The sequence below is a fragment of the Monomorium pharaonis genome, chromosome 2, assembly GCF_013373865.1.
Source record: "Monomorium pharaonis isolate MP-MQ-018 chromosome 2, ASM1337386v2, whole genome shotgun sequence".
In the NCBI taxonomy this organism is placed as follows: domain Eukaryota; kingdom Metazoa; phylum Arthropoda; class Insecta; order Hymenoptera; family Formicidae; genus Monomorium; species Monomorium pharaonis.
The window spans coordinates 30,563,059-30,581,751 of record NC_050468.1 but is presented as its reverse complement, the minus strand read 5'-3'; the positions used below and the strand labels follow the sequence as shown (position 1 = coordinate 30,581,751).

The window sequence follows — 18,693 nt, the reverse complement described above, 5'->3', positions numbered from 1 at the left end:
TTGTTTTAATAAATGATAACGTGATTTATTTCGTTTCTTTTTTTTTTTTTAAGAAGATATAACGATTTTATATTTTTATAGAATTGAAAAATATGCATTTAATAATTAATGTATTTAATAAGTAAATGATAAGAAAATATTAAGTACTAAGATTTGTTTCGACCGAAAAACTTATGTCCTGTGCTATTTATATAAAATATCTTATAACTTAATATTATTATTTTATACTTTTATACTGTATTTATATGTAAAATTTATATATAAATACGCTACACGCCACATCATATATTTTAAAAACTGTAATATTAAATTATTAATTATATCGATAGATTTATAAAGGATATGACGATTCTTGTTTAATTTATATTTGGATATTTTGTTGAAATATTTACAGAAAATATTTAAGAAGGAATACAACGAAAATCTAAAAATGGATGGCAGTGGATAGAATACTCGATGCGAAGAGTCGGTCTAATCTAATTAGTCGTTTGCTCGAAGTGAATTTCCTCGTCGATCAGCTGTCAGATATCTTCTATCCTAATGTCTCATTCTCGAAATACTATATCTCTGAAATCGATTTTACTCCATCCACTTCAATCTATCAGTTTATTATTATAATGGAACTATTTCTGCCTTAAATATATTTACTTTGAAATATTCATGAGATTGTTACTTTCATCCAACGCGTAAAAACTAATATATTCAACAGCCGCAAGATATCGATCGTGTTTATTTTTTCATACTGTATGCGATAACATGAAAAATATCTGTGATAAAAAAAGATCTGTTTTTCTCGTTGATTTCTCGGCAACCTTTCCAGAAAATCCTAAGCTCCTAACTTTACTCCTAAGCTCACATTCTTTAAGCGGGGCACGTGTTTGCCATATGATATTTTTCGGCCTTCTGCAGGATACATTTGTATAATAAACCATAGAGGTCTATTTAACAAGGATAGTCCATTTATATACGGATTTTTTAAATACATTTCGTGAAGTTAATTGAAATAAAAAATATTGCAATAGATTTTTGAATAAAAGTAAAAATGTACGTGGAGAAACAGATATAATAATAAAATATTATTTTACTTTATTATATAATATTATCTTTACAGAGTTATATAATTGATAATTCAATGTGATGCGTATAATTCAATGTGCATAATACAAACGTATATTATTTACATTTAACGTTTTCGATTTGATGAAATTTTTCATTTTTGCTACATGCGTTTTTTGCAATTATTAAAAAACTCATGCGCTGTACTGTACTCGTAATAAGTTCGGGAATAGTACACCGCAATTACGTGACAAAAAGCCACCCCCGTTTATCGTCTGTGTAGGTCGTAATACTTCGTTATATCCGGTTGCACTGCTAGAAAATCCTGCCACCGCTTCGTCGTCGGTCGACATTTTTCCTGAAGTGGCTTCGACCTAATAACTTCCACGACGAGAGCGTGCGACAAGACTTTATTCTCTGTTCTACACGTCTTACGTTTTCTCTTAGGCTGTGCTACGCAACTTTTTTTCCCTTCCGAATTTTACGCATAGGAAAAATTTCAAGTTTTATGGCTCGCGCTCTGTTTAATATTCCATGACTATTCACGACTATGACGTCTATATTTTATATCTTCTCGCAATTTTTTTTCTATGTGTTCCCACGGTTACGTGGTTATTTCGCAGTGCTGGTATCGACAGGTTTGGCGTATCGAGAGCAGAAAATGAATTACGTGGCGATTTTATAGCTGGACGTATTTCACACAGCTTCCAATTCATGAGGAAATAGTATATATGTTGTCGTTTTGGAAATTTCTTCCAACATTCGAACGGATCTGGCGATGCCAGTTTCCGATTTTGGTCGTATAATACCAGATTAGATCGGATCCGATTGGGACGTACGTTTAATCTCAGAGAGACACTGTCATTGTTCGTTAATGGCGATTATCAGAAGATTAAAGCCATTTTCGGGAGAATCCCGGTATTAACGTACGCCTCATTAATAATGTAAATATTCTAAAACGAAACTTATAATTTGCTTAGATTTCGTGAATTATTTTATGCGTTTATTGCAAATAGTACACATGCAGGTATTCACTTTTTAATGATAACTTATGTTAAAAACAGTACGTTTTATCGATTGTAAAATTACGATGAAATTTCAACGTTGATAATATTCCAAGATTCAAGACAAACATTTGTTATATACAGATTGTCCCAAAATTCGCGACTTCAAATACTACAACGAGGAAACGTTCGAAAAGTTAAGTAAAATATTTATTCGTAAGTGTTCGTTTTCGACAATTTTTTAAATATAGGAGTTTAAAAATGCTAATCGCGCAAACTAAACAAGACAAACCGCGTGAGTCGTGCGACTGACAGTTCAGTAACCGCGTGACAGGCAATCTAATGTAAGCCTAAGCGTCTCCGACTGATCAATTTGGTGAGCTTTTGTGTCTCATTAATTACTTCTTGAAGTAAAAATCCACAAATAACCGTTTGCTTAAATTTAAGAAAACTTTCTTGCCGCTTGATTCGCGAGTTTCGGAACACCCTGTATATATTACATATACTTTTTCAGCGAGTTTTCAGTGGATTTGTACATTTGCCTTTCCGCGGCACTATATAAAACGTCACGTCGACGTTTTTCATGCTTTTTTTTTTTTATGGTACATATACGTTTTTACGAATTCATGAGCCCGTGTATGTACGCGCGCGAGCTCCGCCATATCGCGACGTTGTTGTCACGGCGGTCGTTTCATCTCGCCGTTCTCATCGAGAGGCACATACGCGCGCGTATAACATCGAGGACGAAAAAAAGCGAGCGTCGTAACGGTACCGGAAACCCGGTACGTTGCCGGGTCGATCGCCATGGTATTCTGGTGAAGGTCTAGTCTAGACGGCGGGCCAGGTCGATATGGCACCGCCACCGGAGTCCGCAGGACACGACCCGACGCGCGCCGAGAGAGGAGGATATCCAATATCAGGAGCAAAACGCGATCGTAGTCGAAAGGGGGAGGGGGGGCGGGAGGGGGAAATGACAACGGGGGTACATGCACATGCGGCAGATTGGCAAACGATTCGCGAAGGCTCGAAGCACGAGAAGACATCACGGTCGGTACACGCGAAAGGGCCACACGATCCCGGCCACCGCGCACCGTTAGCGTGATCGATAGACCGACCGGGTTCGAGGAGAGGACGTGCTGCATCGTAGTCGTCGTCGCGTACGAGAAACACCGAGTCTCTTCACCGGACGAGTCTCAGTAATTACCTTGCGTACATGCAAACGTGGAAATTTGATAACGTTTTCCACGTTTTCGTTTCGCGATGCCACTCATCTGGGAGGAGGAGGATTTGTTAAGATTTTGTCTTGGAGAATTGATTTTAATAAATCGCGCTTTCGATATGACGCATAAAAACGTGATCCGATATCAATCGTTCGAAGAATTCGCTTCCTTTCAAATTCAATTTTTCACGGATTCTAGGGATTTATATCGTATATCGTATACCGTACCGCATTTCGCTTCAACACCGTTCTCACGCTGTATCACATCACCGTTACACTTTTCATGCGATGTGAGTGTATTACAAACGCGGGATTCGGGCGCGAAATGAGTTACAATTAATGACTGTAACGGAGGCGAAATGAGCCAACTGTTGCTGGCTCAAATTGAAATGACGCAGAGATGAATAGCTGCTATTGATCGATCGCGACGCTTATCAAGATTAACATGTTACATTGGGACTTCTTCGTTTAGCGCCGCATTATTAATTTAAAGAATCAATAATTCCAAATGAAACGAGAGAGAATGTGAAGCGAATGTACATAGCGTCAAAAGTCAACATCTATATATGTGTATTGGTAATATACTTACGTGGCGACCCACGGAAATCCTTGGAATATTAAGAAAGTTATTTGCAAGCTTTTATTTTAAATTGTAAATTTTTTTGTAGTTTCCGAGAAATAAGGTTTAAAACTCTGGCTAATTATAAACCTCATTTGTTCATGAGTCACGCGTGCGGTGGTATTGGTACGGTAGCGCGACACAGGTGACCGTTTAATCTGTGATTAACCAGCTTTAAGACTACATAAAATTTACAAATAACGTTTTTACTTAAAATTTAATGGAAATGATGTCATTACGGGGGGTTTTTATGTAGCAATTCATTGTCTTTAGATGTGTGACAAAATAGATTAATAGACGTTTCGATCTGTTATCAGATCATTTTTAATATTACATATAAAAAAAAGCGCCGATTACGTCTATTTAATAATATTATTTGCGGTGTTATTTTTGCTTAATTTCTCTAGAACTATGATACTTTAATTAGCGAATTTTTGGACACTTTGTATGTTGTTTTCACATATTCTTAGTGCAAAGAATATATTAAAACATTGAGAAGATTTAAGTAGCTATAAAAAATGTATGTCAATTTATTCCACAATAGACGGTTGTTTTCGATTTCCCCAATATTCACGTAGCAAAACGTTGGCGAAACGTTCTCGCATTGCGATGTTGAACTTTCACAATGCCGTAATATAGGCAAAAACAGGTATCATCCGTATTTTATAACCGGGACACCGTTCGGTATACTTCAGCGCAATAATTACATTAAGAAAGTAGAAACGTTTTTCACTCTATGCTCGGCGCTGGCGTGACGCCGTGAGTTTAATTAGCTTCTAGCGCGAAAATTGATGTAATTGCGGGGCAAAAATTATTTAAACGGATCGCAGACGCGGGACCACGTGGCGAATGGAAATGAAAACGAAACGGTATCACGGTATGTCAAGTTACGCTTTGTATCTCGCGAGCATCAATTCCTAGAAATTATGTACAAGGAAAACGCACAATTGTCATTTTGACTAGTCTGTTTAATAGACGTTGGGCGAATTAATGGTTTCGTAGAAATTGAGGGGAGCAGAGAGATACAAGGTAGGCAACGCAGTTATTGCTCGACGCACGCACGCACGATTGCTTTTCAAGAGACTCCAATAACTCGTCACGAAGAGGTTATTTAGAAAAGAAAGCTTCGGATTTTTTTTTAAATTTTTATTCTGAGAGAAAACAAAAAGGTACGTTCTTGGGAAGAAAATAAAATATCGATTTTTTTTGGCTTTTAACATTTTTTAATATATAATTGCTCGTTTCGGCGGAAAGAGATTATTGCTGTCGATTTTATCTCCCGATTTGGGAGTAAATAATTCTAACTCTAATAGATTCGTGCAGATGACGGTAAAATAATCTCAGTCAGCTCATTTGCACAGAAGTTGAAGGAAGCGGAACCGGAAGTAACTATCGTTTGGATAAAAAGGCGAACTCGCCTAATTAAGCTTTCATTAATGAGCGAATCGCGATGAGAGTAAAGTAACGAGCGTTTTGTACTTAAGTAGAAGAGGAGCAATAACTATGGGAGTAGAGACTGAATTTACCGCGAACGATTTTTACATATTAATTTTGAGGCTTCAAGTTAGAGATGTACGAACGAAAGAGGTTCGAATATGAATTACATATATTGGATATCTTATCAAATAATTATTTAAAACTTCATAATCAATATTATTTTTTTTACAGTATAAAAATATTTTATTATTTATCCATGTATTAATTTCAACCTAATAATAATTATGTTAATAATTATGTTAATAATTATGTTAATAATAATTAAAAGTTATGAATCAATAATTCGATTCGTTCAGCGTTCAGAAAATCCTGATTCGCACATTTCTACCTCAAGTTTTGCTTAGGTACTACGGTAAGAAATACACAATTTTTTTCTTAGGTTGTACACATCAATATTTACAGAAGTTGTGTGATACACTTAAGTATATAACATTAAGATATTACGAGTTCTCTCTGTGTTATGTAACATAATATAAAATCGATAAAAATTAAGAAATATTAATGATACTATTAAAAAATATAAATGACGAAACACGTGTCAAATTAACAGAGAGAAGAAAGACTACAAATTTATAATATTATTTTTAAAAAATTAACGTAAGCGATGAAGATGATTATATGCTTTCTGAAAAAATGGATATATTTCTCTTAGAACATACGAACGAGAAGGATTATTTGCGATATAACGGAATTAATTCTGCGTACTGTTAATACTGCGGGGAAAATTCACTACGAAGCAGTGCCTCGGAGGAGACAGACTTCTGCCTCCGTCATCACTATCTCCGTTTAATCGCTTTTCTAATTGGCACTTGCAGTAGTTTTGCATTTGGAAGAACCGTGTTCGCGAGTCGTGTACGTGCGCCCACGCGGATTTAAATGGAATAATTAAAAAAAAAAAAAAAAAAAAAACGGAAGAAGCTTTTTTAACGCGCGCTGCAGAATTGTTAAACCGAGCGAAAGGAATCGCGCATCCGCCGCATTTTCCTCGCATTTCCTTCGCTCCTCGTGTCCTCCTCGACTTGCACCTACCATCTTCCATCTCGGCTCGGGATTTAATTTGCCATAGGAAATCTACTCGTTTCCGCGTGCCACGTAAACTATCCCTTTCCGCGCTGAGCAAAAATTGCTGTATCGCTCGGCCGTTGTAAATCAAAATATCCGCCAGCTGGAGCGCTAGCGAGAAATTGCTACTCGAGAACAGGATGGGAAATTCAGTAAAGCGGAGAGTAGCGTTTCCCCTTTAGCAGTAGTGTTTTTCGAGGGCTCGCTTAAGAGAAGCGAGGGAAAACATTAATTGAAAACGTAAAGGGCGACCTAAATAATCACAAAACATTTAGAAAGCGCTGGATGTGTTATTTTCCGCGAGAGAGCGAATTTTTTTCTCGACAACAAAGTGATCCGGTTAAAGTCAATAATTCCGAAAATACAGAGAGCCATTCCGATCTGAGCAGGGTTGTGTATAAAGTTTAAAATTACGTCTACATGGATTATATTTACATATTTACGTTGCGGACAAAAATAATTAGGTTATAAGATTGTTAATATATATTAGATTTTAGATTGATAAAATAAAAGTGTATAACATTAAAAATTAAAAAATGGAATATAATTTTTACTGTGAATAATAAAATTTTCATTTTATGTACATATTTTATGAATTACTGTTTACATAAATGTAAATGACACGTAAAATATAGTTTACATATACATGTAATGTGAGCAGGATCGGACGTTATAAACGATTATATTTTATGCGTAAACAATAATTAATTAATAACAATAACAATAATAAATTAATAATTAATTTTCTATGTTATAGAAAATTCAAATTTCATCAGAAATGGTAAACCTTTTATTTTTTAGTATTATATAGTTTTATTTTAAAATACTACACATGAAATTGATAATATTATATATCTAACTTTAATATTGATAATATTAAAAGTGAAAGAAATACAATTTTCACTATTTCTAATAGAAACCTGAATCTTCTATGGATTATTATTTATTACAGGCGACGTATAAAACAATAGTTTATATGGTTTGTATTACATACAAGTAATGTTAATTATTCATATTTTATATTTAAAATCTCCAGCTTTGATCGTCATATCCAATTTACAATAGTTCCCGTTGTTTTTGTTACTGTCCACATAAAAAAAAAAAGAGATACAGACGTCTTGAGAAATACACAAATCCTGAATGTGTGTGGATTATTCATACTTTTATGCGCGTAAAAACGTCCTGGATCCGCGCGAGAGCAACCGGCATGCCGGAAAGAGAAAATCTCTCACCTCGTCGCAATCGGTGTCGGATTGATCGCACGAGGAGAGTGCGGATATACTCCGAATTTGCTTTCCGAAGCGTCCGGCAGGGCGCGCGAGCGCCGGACGGCGGATGGCGCGGCGCGGCGTCGCGTCGCGCGCGTCGTCGTGGTGGTTCGTCGTGCGCGTGAGCGGCGGCGCGGGAGCGGGAGAGAGCGCCAGTATACCTTCAGACGTCACGGAGGGCGCGCGCGTGTGTGTCGACCGCGCGGCTCCCGGTCTTTCGAAGCGAGCCGCATCGCATCGGGAAAATACATCGACGAACGCCAATATTTCGTCGTGATTTCCGCCTTCCCGTTCGACGACCGCGTTACGCGCGTGGCAGTGCGAGGGGAGGAAAATCTCCCCTTCCTCCCCGTCGTCGCCTTTTCTCTCCCTCGGTTCGCGGAGTGTCAATCTTGGAGTTTGAGTGCCGCTTGTTGAGTGGATTACGAGCGCGGCAGCAGCGGCAGCTGCGACCGAACAGGACGCGGCAGAGAGACATAGAGAGAGAGAGAGAAGGAGAGTGAAAGAGAGAGAGGGAGGAGGAAGGACGAGGATAGAGGACAGGACGAGACAACAGGACAGGTTGTTTGGGCGGCGGGTTCTGCCTGCAATGCTCCGAGATTCGCGCGAGCCGGCCTCATCGATCGTGCCATTAATCCCATCTCGCGCGCGCGAGATCTTTATTTACGTTTCTTTTCCTCTTTTTTTTTTCTGTTTTTTAAATATATTCCAGCCCTTTAATATATTCATGTATAATCGATTCGGTCGGTCATTGGCGTGGTCCGGATCGCCGGTAATTCTGAATTTCTGAGGTAGGACACGCACGTATTGTTGTTGCCGGAGCTGTTTGGGCGTCGATAGCTTTCGACGGCGAGAGAGGCGCTATTTACGCGCGTGTGTGTACACACGCGCGATGCGTGCCTCGATGTGTTTGCCGCCGCTATTATTACGGTCCCATTGACGCGGCGGGAAATTTGAGAATAACGTTACGCGTTGTTATTAAAAGCGCGAACCGAACGATAATTCACTTCCGCGATAATCTCGCTGCTCTCGCGAGAGCGGCGACGGCGGCGGCGGCGGCGGGCGGTACTCGCGTTATCTAGCCGGAACTATGCGTGGCTTTTTGAATATAACAGCCGTGTGTGTTTATTTGCTTCCGGTCGATTCACGCGACTCTAACATATACGTCTGGCGCACCGTGTGAATTTGTTCGCGCGTTTATTTGCGAATTTTCCCCCGTAAGAGACTCGACAATCAGAATATATAACTTACTTTATTTACATTAATTATTTGAAAAGCGTTATAGACGATTATGCCGCACTCGAGGTTTCCTCTCTCAGAAAAATTTTTCACCTCGAAAGGAAATCCGCGTTGCCCGTTTTACGCTCGATTCACGCTTCCCCAATTCATCAATTCAATTTAATTGCGCGGCGCATTTTTCGATTACGAGAAGAGATGGATGAGGAAGCCTGTCGAAAATAATTTCATTTCACGCGGGATGGAGCGGAGAAGCGTCGCGGTGATATAAATATGCATAGCGGAATATGCATGGCGAGTTGAAAGACTATTTTACAATGAGAGCGCGCGCGCATAATTAAAAAATAAACCATAACGCGCTAAATATATATAAATATACATATATTCCGGCTGGAAAAGTCGTTGAAAATAGTCACCTAGTTTTTATGAATCAACGTTCGTGCAGCTCTATGAATGAAGGCCGGAAACAAACGTAACGTGAACGAGGGAAGGTCAGCAGCGATAAGATTTGAAAATATCGTTGGAATATTAAAGGAATATTAAAGCGTTAACGCAAAAAACTTTTATCTCGCGATATCGCCGCCGAGAACGCGCGATATAAATTAACCATGAGCGTATAGAGGAGAGAAGGGGGATTATGAACTACTATTTTGTTTTATTTTAATAACTCAGTAAATATTTACGTGACATGATTCTTGTCGGTACAAGTTTGTCACTCATAAAGTTCTAATCATGTTATAAGCAAAACTTCTTCGGATATACATAACGAACGTAATTAATAATTTACTGAAGAGATTGCGGTTATGGAACCTGTAGGGGAATATGGAACAATCAACAAATATTCTCAAAATTTTATTTTTATGTCTAAAAAGTAAAAAATTAACGCTCTTTGTCAAATCACAAAAGTATCAATATCTTGTACATAATAGCACAGAAAAGTATCAAAAATAGATGTAAAAGAATCTGCGACTTTGCACATTATATATACAAGAGTATTATTAAAGTATTATAATAAACAATATATTAGTTAATAAGTAAAATAAAAGTATAATCAAATTACATTCGAAGTATAGATTTAGATATGGATTATAGTACTTAGACTCTTAAGTGGTCCATAATCCTGAATGCAGGCAATATAACTTTTTTACGTCAAATATATGTATGCAATTAATTAAATTCAATTATAATTAAATTCAATTACGTCATTCAAAAGCTATACTCAAACCCTTCAACCCTTTACACTAAAGTTAAAAAGATTAATACCCGACATATTTCTCGTAATGACATAAAGAATACACATCTGCAAAACTTTCATTTACCCGCAATACTGAAATACAGCTTTTATTTGACAGCGCGATAAATATTCATAACTAGTAGCAATGTTATAACATCTACACAATGTGTAAAGAAATAATCTAGACAGTTATCCTCAAAATTCAACACAAAGTAAATCGTAAATTCCATTACTTCACATCTAATCGTAATCACCTTCTCTATATATATGAATTAGGCGCTGATGTGCGTTCGTACGTGTTGTTCCTGCAATTACGAGAATTGCGTAATACGCAAGAGGAAAACGCATCGGCGAGCGTCTCATTACGCCATTCTCCTCCGCGCTTTATATAATTTCCAGAATACCGACGATGATTATCCCCCTTTATGTCGCAATCATATATATTTCAGACCTGCTCGGCAAAAAAAGGGAAGAAACGATTGAAGGTACTCGCCGTGTTTTAATTTAATTTCTTTCGAGAATTTGTTATGCGGCGCGCAACCTTTGATATTTTGCGAAGCTTTCAAATAAACAGTGAGAAAGGGGAATTGAAAACCTTTGCATAATTTCTAGCAAATCTGATTCCGCTGTTTAACGGCTTACCCGGCGTGTGTGCTCGACGTGTGTGAATTGTTTAAACGCGCGCGGGATTGTAATTTTACATTGCGGGCGGGCGCTCTCGGCGCCGAGCCGTGTCTCGTGTTTCCGCCGGAAAGGAATTTCGCCCTCGCCGCGAAATTTTCCTCCCGCGGATCAAAATTTCGCCGTGCACACGCACTCCGTAGGAGGAGGAGGAGGAGGAGGAGGAGGACCTTGACCCAGCTGACGCTGCCGAACGAGCACCACGTGCCGCTGCAGTTTCGGTATAGAAATTGCTGCTCGTTCGCAACGCGACGGGGCGACGACGACGGCGGCGGCGCGGCGCGGCGCTGACGATGCAAATTTTTCCCGCGAGCTCGTAGCTCACGCTCGGCAAAGAATAATCCGGCGTATCTCCGGCGCTTTTGCGCCAGTTACTGCATTACGCCGTTTTTTAATTAACGTTGCGTTACTGCGCGCGGCGCGCACATCGCGTAACATCGGCGAACGGAAATTGCGAGCAACGAAATTATTTTCAAGCCCCGTGTATACATATATATATATTTATCCGTTCCGTAGCCGTGGTGCTGCAATCTGCACTTATTTACTCAATACCAGAACTTCGTTTTCGAAATGAGACGGTCGGCCGGCTACGGGGACTATCGAGGAGAAAAGCGAATCTCGCTCTCTCTCTTGCTCTTCCCCCCCGACGAAACTTTTCCCTTTCGCGAGCGAGCAATTCCGTCGAGACCCAATCTCGTTGAAAGCGTCCACGTTCGTTTGCAACGAGTCGCGTGTAAACGAGTGCCGTTACTCGTCGTTACCGCGATACGAAGATGCAGCCTCGCGAATTTATGAAAATAAGACGCGTGATTGGGTGATAGTTCTTATACGACTTGAAGAGAAGAGATTTTTATCGATCGCGCGTGTTGTAGCTTAATAATTCAATATACGATTTGTTACACGGTAAAAGTTAGTCTCAAATCATTCTACAATCATTGTCTCATATATAAGCAGGAATGTGAAATCTTCATTAAGGAACTTGTTAAACTTGAACAGATTTGCTTAGGATAAACTAGATTCCTAGAGTATGATGGCCATACGAAAAAAGATTACCATAGACTAAAATTTATTCAATAATTGCTAAATGTCTTGTGGTTATTCTCGAAGATAATCAATATTTACAGTAATTTATGTACGTTATTTGACATAATATATTGTGAATATTATATCACGTTTTTACTTTCGACTGCCTACAAAGTTTATCTTGTGCTTAATGAAAACTACAACGTCGAATAAATTACAGTTGAGATCATAATCAATGTTAGAGACATAACGAAGATATGTAAATTGTAACATGTGATTATATCTTTTATTTCCTTTTATTTTTTTAAAATAAATATGAAATTGTTTCTTTCTCTCACAGTTTGAATAAGATGTTTTATTTTTTAAATTTTAATAAGTTTTTTTTATTATTTTATAAAATGTTAAGTATACAAAATATGTATGGTCCACTGTTTCATAATACTATGACCATCTTTTGCCTAAAAATCAGGGAAAATGATCAATGCTTATATTTCAATATTTTGATAATATAATATTTTTTGAGAATATTTTTTTCTTTAATGTAGACAGCATTACGCGTTTTAAGTTTTAGTAAAATATAATATGTGTTATCAAAAAATAATAAAAATAAAAATACGTTTTTTTTTGCATTTTAAAGACACTATTATATTCGAGTTTACTTTATATGAAGAACTTTGTATAGTTTTTCACCGAGAAAAAATATATTCCTATTATTCAGTAATAATTTTCATTGAATTGAGGGGAAAAAATATTGGATAAAAAATAACAAGATCTTCAAACAAAGAATTAGAATCTGTTCATATTATTATTATCGAAACAATTATATTGTGTTTTTTATACAATGACTATTAAAATATTGAAAGATATGATATTTTTGCTGAAATTTAAGATGATCCAATTCTACAAAAAGTATTTTATGTTTTTTTTTATATATGTGAAACAATGATTGTAGATACTAATTTTTTCTTTGTCTGAATTTTGAAACGTGAAAAGGAAAGTTCTATTACAAGTATGGGAGCGAGATAACTTGAAATTTAATTTATTTTTGGCGCGCTTCGCTGTCGTTGCTTCTAAATTTACCTTTCCATCGACGGCACATCGAGATGGATGGCGAGTACGGATCGTTCACCTGGAATATGTAGAAATCCCGAAATATCAAGGAGAAAGATTTCAATCTCGATAAAAGCGCCCGCTTTTTTTTGCGTTGCCGGCTTCTCTCTTTCTCCCGTTAATTTTTAGTCGATGATCGTCGACGACGACGTGTCTTCTCCTCCGAGCGACGAGTATTTTCGCACGCGTTCGTTTTCCGGTGCTTCGATCGGCACCGTTCACGTACGCGTTTTGTTACACGTCGTTGCTCCGCTTCCTCATTTCTCTCGCCGTTTCGACGCTGTTACGAGCGTACAGGCGGGAGTTACCGTTTCTACTCCGGTAACGGCGGCAGACGCGTTTGTCGGACAGCAAAGTGAAACAATACGGCTTGTCAGGCAGCGATAATTAATCGCGGCGGCCAATAGGAATCGCTCGGGAGCAGAGCGACACCCATCGTGATAATTATTCCGTCGGTGTGTTCGGTTGATGTTAAACTCAGATTGGATATTCAATCCTGTTGGTCAGAGTCACCCATAATACTCGTGAAATTTGGAATTCGAGATAGGGATCTCATTTTTTTTTTCTTTTATAACGCGTAATATGTGAGGCAATTGATGTTTCATAATGCTTTCTCGATTTTAGATATATTAAACGGTATAAACAATATTAATGTAATTGATGGTTGCGTGAAAAACGGATGTGGGGGGAAAAAATGCCCATTAGAAAGTTAAAATCATATTTTTACGTAACGAATTTTGAGTCTCGGTTACTCCGAAAAACCCATAAAAAGCAATCGTTCCGACGTGCCTTCGCGCATTGTAAATCTGTAAAGCGGGAAGTTTTGTTCTCGCGCGCGATATTCCATTCCGATACGATATTCCATTAACGAGTTACAACATTGAAAACAATTCCATTTGTGTTGGCTATACCTATTATAATATAATGACAAGTGATTGACGTTTTAGTATATGATTTAGTGGAAGTTTGATTGCCATGTACACATCGCGAAATGATGATCGATGTACATCGAACTATATACTAAAGGTGCATGGCACGTTTCGATTAAAGAGTCAGAATCACCCATAACGCCAATTTCTTTCACTTATCACAGTCTATCACGCTAAATAACATATAGTTTATATTATATTATATAATGTTATTTATTTATATTACATAATTTATATAATTTTTTACAGTGTGCTCGATAATTATCTTTGTAAGGCACATTGCCGTTTCATTAAATAGCTACAATTCTTTATTTCTCGCAATAGTATCTTTCAGAAATATCAACCGTTTGCATTTTCCTAAAGACAACGTGACTCGCATTAGGGCGGGAGTTCTTCTCGGAGACATTGTGTCTACCAATTAATTGTGAAAAGATCGTGCGGGGACATACACGCGTCGCTTTCTGCCAAAGGACAAACACGTGTCTTGAGTTCTCGAAATCACTTTGAGCTGGTATTTCTGATACACTTCCCTTCGAGACTTACGTAAGGCATACAGATGTAAAACCATTCGTTTCCTCCCTTTCCCTTCCTCTTTTTTCGTAGGACGATCAATTGGAACTTGCGTAGATGCATTTATTTCTTCAGAGAGAGAGAGAGAGAGAGAGAGAGAGAGAGAGAGAGAGAGAGAGAGAGAGAGAGCGCGAGTATCTATTACATTGTTTGCTCTTGTTCTTCAGATCTATAATGTGAAAACTAATGATGAAAATGATATTTTTATAAATAGCAGTATATCGCCCGTCTTCTTGTCCCGCAGTCATTTTAATAACTCTAAGAGGAAGACGGAGATCAATCGGCTAAGCGGTTCACCGTTACATTAATTATGCAAATAATATGGCGCTTTATTCAATTAACTTGATATCGATCGGACGAGGATAACACCGTCGGTGTTGTACTCGTTCTTTTTCCCCTCCCTGACGATTATAATATTCTCCATAGAGGGGCAGATATGTGGTTTATAGAGGGTTAACTAACGACACCGTACACATCGCATGCCAGCCATATCATCGCATTATCGGATAAATTCCGCTAGCCGGTACCGATACTCTAGTATGCGCGCGGTGCGCTGAAACGATTGCGTCATCGATTTTTGCACCTATTTTCCCTTGTTTTCCTCCCCTCGCCACCGGTCACTGCCCCCTCCAACGGGGAGAGGGATAGCATCGTTGATCCGCGCTCGGGCGTGAAGGATCGATTTGTCGATGCTCTCTGTAAATATTTGCGACAGCGGACTTTGTGTCGTCCGCACCGACCGATAGAAATCGCGACGTAAACCCGCGCGATATATAAACGTTGTTATCCCGCCGATGCATGACGAGCGCGCGTTCTTTCCGCGCCACGAAGCTCGCGCGCCTCGCGCGCACTTACATCGCTTAATACGAAGAGATAGATTATTTCTAGCGGCCGCTCGAGAGGCTCGTCGCTTACGGAGGCAAATCGTGCGGCGTGAACATCGCGCGCGGTGTTGTGCCTCCCTGGAACGCCCCGGTGTGACCGTCAAACTCGATAATGTAGAATCACTGGCGCACATTATTAACAAGATTTTGTGCGTATTATCCTTGTCGTCCTCGATATAAAGCCCACAGTTCACAGACTAACGTTAATACGCGTACCTTAGTTCGGGGAAAAATTTCCGAATCTATGAAAGAAATACGTAACGAAAATTTCGTAACGAGATTTCGTACGTATTTCTTTTACGAAGTTGAACGTTTCTCTTCTAGAATTAAAGTATACGTAGTAATATCAGTCTGTAAACTGGACCTAACCGAAAACGGAAAAAATATTCAAATTTATAAAAGAAATGCATATAAAATCTCTCTCGTTACAAAGATTTTTGCTTTACCGGTAAAACAGATCTATCCTCAGTCCTAAACGCTGAAACGTAATATTAATGCGTGGTGAAGTAACTCTTGAAATTCCTCGACGCTCTCCGAATTTTTGCTCGGACATTGAAATGCGCGAAAGCGCGCCTCGCGTCGAACGTAACAGTGCCTACGTTAATTGCGTTCGAAATAAATATCAATTTACTTGCCACGGACAGTAATCGCGTTTACGTGGCGCTATTTATCTCTCGCCGCCACTCGTATTTTCCACTCGTCTCTTTTTCAGACCTGCCTTGCCTGTGTACGCGCGTGGATCGACGTCGCGCGAGTAACTCGGAAGTAACGCGAGCCGTTGAAATCGATTCGCCACCGTCACATCGATACGCGGTAAATGTAACGTGAGCGTCGACAGAGGCGGGGCGGCGACGTTGACGATGCGTTTAGACTTTGGACGACGACGACGTGACGAGGAAAAAGCGAGCGAGCGAGCCGGGGCTGCTTTATTGACATTTTTCTATCGCCTCGCGTATATCCAGCAAACGAACGTACGAACGTGATACCTCCGCCCGCGATTTATGACCTCCAGATTGCTCCAAATAACGGCCGAACGGCACTTACGCAGACGCGTTGCCGTTCACACATACGTACATGCACCCACACACACACTCGTCCTCGGTACACTCGTGTTTAGCGGGACTCCAGCACGCACGCGAGAACCGAAGTGCAGCGAACGCAACGCGCGAATGCACGAGAATGACACACCCACCGGTTTGACCTGTTTGGTTTCGGTTCATCCGTTGATTAACTGCGTGCACGCGTCCAGACTTTGCCAAATTGACGATGCAACGCGGATAAGTGCGTGCACGTGCGCGCCTATGTATGCGCTGGGGATGTACAGAAAATTGGAATCGTGTGAAATATGGACACGCGTATGTATATTGTGTTTACTACCATCTGAAGCGATCGAAGCACGTCGTATTTCAAAAATTGAGAGACTGTTCGATTATAAATATCAATATTTTTCCAGACATTATTCCACAGAAATGAATGAGGACGATTAGTCACGTTTCTAAAAGGTCATCACGCTTTTGCATCGATCGATGTAATAACAATTAATTAAGTTTGAAGTAAATGTAGGACCTTGAGCTAAAATTGGTATGTCGTCAGTGTCAACCCAACTTAATCGGTAATTGATTACGAAAGTTTGAGAAGAATGTAATCACGATACTCGCGTGTAAATCTTGCACGCGCAAAAGTATTTAGCAGCACTTATTAATCGAGTTGGAAGATAAAGACTTTTTATTTAATTTTAAGTTAGCACACTTTTTTTAAAATTACAACATTGGTAGTAATATTTAACTTCTTAATTTTATTATCATTGATTCGTTACCGTATCGCAGAATTTTAAACAATTTTCTTGTTTTATTTCATGATAAATTGAAATATTTCCAGACCGTTTTTGCATTTTAATATAAATATTTTAGATGTACCCTTTTATGGAATTTATCCTTTATATATTAGAAGCTTCACGTCACGCTTGATCTTCAGAGCTATCTAACAGAAACGCGGTGCAGCGTTCAAATACAGCATTTGTGTATGTGCAAAGCTGCATATTTAAGGCTTGAAAGCAGTTTCTCGTGAATTCTATACATGACAGGCTGTACAGAGCATTCTATATCTCAAGCTCGCCTATCTAACAAGTATTAAAGACGGAACAGATGGTACTAGAGAAAATATCTTGATGTCGAGAAGATTATCTATTTCGAATTATCTATTTATCTTCTGGATTGAAACCTATGATATTACTTTTCTACTTTGAACTTTTGCGAGTGTTCCATCTTGATATAAAGTTCTATATATTCCACCATGAACTCATTAGAAAGTAATTTAATGCCTTTTGTAGGTCCAACCGTAATCCGGACATTAGATTCGAGTAGAGAGCAAAAATAAGAGATTATTCAGGTAGAGAATACTACTCCTTTATTCCTCTCTCTCTCTCTCTCTCTCTCTCTCTCTCTCTCTCTCTCTCTCTCTCTCTCTCTCTCTCTCTTTCTCTCTCTCTTTCTTTCTCTCTGGTTCTGAATGAATCTCGAAAGGCTAAAGATGTTTCTTTTATTAGTCATATTTCCTTTCTCACGTGGCGAATGTTTCCAGGTATTATACTCACTATCTGTCGCATTGGAATTTAAGGCGTCAGGAAAAATTTATCACGCTCGAAATAAGCATCCGTTAATATCAAACTCACGTTGTTCTTTCGGTTACCGCGGTTTTGCATTAACGAAGAACTCGCGTTCGAATTGATTCCAGCATTTTTATGAATATTCCGCTCATTTATCATCATTTCCGACGTTTCTTTCTCTCTTTCATTTTCCATATTTTATTCATGATATTTTGTGCGAGATTCTGACCCATGTAATAATTTTGCGGGTCGAAGAGTATATCGAAATACCGAATCTACATATAAAAAAAGAGTGACAAAATTCGAATAACGACAAATGAAATGAAATGAAATGAAAAAAATAGAGAAAAAAAAGAGACGAGAGAGCTGAATATCCTAAAAAAACTCACAAAAAATCTCAAACATAAAACTTTTTCATTATTCCCGGTTACGTCCTTCAGTTACGTCCTTCAGCTAGGTTTAGTCGGTAGTAAAGTTTGTTCATGATGATGGGATGAAATGCGTCGAGGATAAAAATATTTCAGTTCACAGCCAATTTCCACGACTGCTACTATGTAATAAAAGGGCACAAATTTCTAAACGTTTTCAAAATCAACCTGTCTTTATTACGAACAGTTGTCTGAAAAATCTAAAAATTACTTATGCAACGAAAATGCTCGTGGCGTTTATTGCATTTAATCCTCTTAAGTGCGGAAT

The 18,693-nt window shown here is 38.6% G+C and overlaps 1 protein-coding gene across 6 annotated transcripts in view; it reads left to right on the top strand.

Moving 5' to 3' along the window:
- The window catches only part of LOC105831101 (rap guanine nucleotide exchange factor 2), a 135,242-nt gene that overhangs the window by 60,853 nt on the left and 55,696 nt on the right, over positions 1 to 18,693 (top strand). The window contains exon 1 of one of the 6 annotated variants that reach the window (XM_036283490.1): positions 7,857 to 8,286. The exons of the other annotated variants lie outside the window; for them this stretch is intronic. The gene's annotated coding sequence lies outside the window, so the exon portion shown is untranslated. Of the gene's footprint in view, positions 1 to 7,856; positions 8,287 to 18,693 lie in introns of those variants that run through there. 6 annotated transcript variants of the gene reach the window in all.